General features: G+C 58.8%; 1 protein-coding gene across 3 annotated transcripts in view; it reads right to left on the reverse strand.

Annotated features, from left to right (window-relative positions):
- Positions 1–931, reverse strand: part of CDK6 (cyclin dependent kinase 6) — a 137,354-nt gene extending 136,423 nt beyond the window's left edge. The window contains exon 1 of one of the 3 annotated variants that reach the window (XM_027639241.1): positions 620–931. The gene's annotated coding sequence lies outside the window, so the exon portion shown is untranslated. Of the gene's footprint in view, positions 1–39; positions 122–513; positions 582–619 lie in introns of those variants that run through there. The other 2 variants (XM_027639242.1, XM_027639243.1) reach the window with 2 other exon arrangements.
- Between the last annotated feature and the right edge of the window lie 1,861 nt (positions 932–2,792).

Consider the following 2,792-nt stretch of genomic DNA (forward strand, 5'->3'; position numbering starts at 1 on the left):
GGCGGGCCTCTGCCCCGGCGCGGCCGCGTGGAAACTTACCCGTGCTCGCCCTCCCCGGGCACGGTGGGGCACCGGGGCTGCCCCTGGCCCCCGCTGCCCCCACCGCGCCGGCGAGCTCCCCTCTGCGGGCGCCCCGTAGGCGGCGGGGGGTGGCGGCGGGGGACACGCGGGGAGACGCGTCCCCGCGTTTCCTCTCAGCGGATGGAGCGGGGGGGGGGGGGGGGGCCGGCTCGGCTGCGCGGCAGGACAACGAGGGGACTCCCCCGGCGGCTCCGCCGGAGGGCCCCCCCTCCCCCGTGGTCCCCTCCGCGCCCCCGCGCCGACCCCCAGGGCGTTGCGGCGGCACCGCGGGTTGCGCTGCCCCGGCCCGGCGGCCCAAGGGACTCGTCCGCGGTGACGCCCGCGGGGGGGGAGGGTGCTCGGCGTGGGCTCCCGGGCCGGGCAGGGAGGGGGGCAGCGTGTGGGCCACGCCGCGGAGCCGGGTGCGCGGAGCACATGGGCGCCCCGCGTTACCTGGTGTGCGCCACGGTCCCCTGCACCGCCACCAGCTCCCCAAATAATCCTCAGCCCCGGGGGGTGGGGGGGGGGAGGGAGGGGGTGAGTCCTCCCTAACACAAACCTCCCACTGAGCGAGGCGGGGTGGAGAGCCGGCCTGGGGTCTGCCCCTTCACATGGCGATGTCTCCGGCAGGTCCCGGCAGCGGCCGCCCGGGCCACACAGGTAGCTGCTCCGCGGCTCGGCCGCCCTCGGCTCGCATCCTCTTGCCGCCGCCGCCGGGCTGCACCTTGGCGCAGAAGTAGCTCGCACTCGTCCCCCAACCCGCTCCTCCCGCCCCCACCCTGCCCGGGGAAAAGGAAAATGCGAAATAAAAATCGCGGCCGGCGGCCCCCAGGGAGCTGCAGCGCCACGACGGCAGCCCCGCCGGCCGCAGCCTGCGGTGCGGGGCTCGGGCACCACCGGCCCTGGGCGCCGCCGCCGCTCCGCCGCTGCCCCGGCGCTGCGCTGCCGCTCCTCGCTCGCTCCCTCGGCCTCTGTTCTGCCTGGGAGCAGCAGCAGCTTGCTGCCTTTTTTTTTTTTTTTTTTCCCCTCTCCTCAACTTTTTTTTTTTTCCCTTGCTTTCCCACGCTGGCTGAATGTGACTTGACCCCGTTTCAAAAAAGTTTGACATAGTGCTTCAACATTTCCGCATTCCTCCCCGACTACAAAGGCTGCAGCCGCCTCCTTCTGCTTTCTGTCTCTGCTCTCTGTCTTCACACTCAATGAAATCCTTCATGTGCCCCTGCCAAAGGCAGCCGCATACCGCAAGGGTCGCCGCGAGCGCCGCGGCCAGGCATGGCCTGGGGCGAGCGCCCCGGGGGGTCCCGGCAGGGCCCGGCTCGGCCCCGGCCCCGGCCCGGCCCCGCCGGGCTCGGCGCTGCACGGGCGCGGGCTCAGCCGGCTGCGGCAGCACTGAGAGCCCTGACTCATTCCTAGAGCTCCGCGTGCGAGGCGCTGGGAAATAACCCTTTTGGGGTTTCGGGTTTGGTGTTTCCACCTCCCCACCCCTCCCCATCCTGAGAAATAACCTTTTTTTTTTTTTGTTGTTGGGTTTTTTTTTCTTCTTTCTCCAAAACATCGCGGATTCTTCTGTGCCTTTTTTTTTTTTTTGACTACTTTCCGTTCACAGAGAGCGCAGAGCTCCGGCAGGAAGTAAGCGCCCATGAATGCTTTCGGGAAGCATCAAGAAACTTCGTTGGTGGAGAACACCCCCTCGCCCCTCCAGCGAAGTCTTTGCCCCAACAGGATTGCAGCTGGAGGTGCACGAGGCAGCAGGGCGAGGATGGCACGGTGTGCGGAGGAGCTGGGCGTGCAGGCTGCCGGTTCTCTGATGCAGAGAATGTTTTATATGGAGCCGATTCTTACAAATACTGAAATTCACCACAGGAAAAAATAATCACAAAACAGATACCTATCTACTCTGTCTCCATGGGAAAAAACACACAGCCTAGTTCCCAGTTCTCCCAGCTGGTACCCTCCAGCACATGCTCTTCTGGACCTAAAGGATGACTATGGTCCAGCTCCAGAACCACTGCTTATAGTGGTTTAACTGGGAGAGGGTGGACCCAAATCCCCTTATACAACTGGAAACATAATTTAACTAAGTGGGCTTATAATTCAAAAAGGGTATGTCTAGGACTTGGCATTATACACTGATTTAGAATAACTAAAAAATAGATACATAATACTGCACAAACAAAAAGAATTCATATCAGAAAGAAGCATATAATTTCTGACTCCAGCAATTCCACATGCCCTTCCAATTTCTGAGAGGTTTAGAAGCAGCACCTGGAGGGGGGGTAGCAAGAGGAAACTGGCTGAGGGCAGAAGGGAGAATCCTTATTTCCCCTGGAGAAAACAGGGAGCTGGTACCACTCAAGTCTTCAAGGAAAAGGCCAGTGGCATGTGAGTGCTTCCAGGAGATCATGCATATTTTGCAAGAACTTAATTTATGCTCATATTTTAGTTTTAATTACAGAAGTTCCTCATCAACTTCTGAAGTCCATGATTTATCAGAGAAATATTCTGAAGTTAATGGCAAACCCCATAACCTTTAAATGTGAAAGTGTCACAGATTCAAATACACAGATCAAATATTTCTTTTTAAAAGATGTGAAAAATCACATCACATTACAAGGTTCATATATACACACACTACCTCCCTTCATTTTTCTGTTTCATAACATTCATGGATTTCTTAAATGTATATCCTTTCCTTTCCTTTCCTTTCCTTTCCTTTCCTTTCCTTTCCTTTC

This window comes from Corapipo altera, unplaced genomic scaffold (genome assembly GCF_003945725.1).
Source record: "Corapipo altera isolate COAL_440 unplaced genomic scaffold, ASM394572v1 44, whole genome shotgun sequence".
Lineage (NCBI taxonomy): Eukaryota > Metazoa > Chordata > Aves > Passeriformes > Pipridae > Corapipo > Corapipo altera.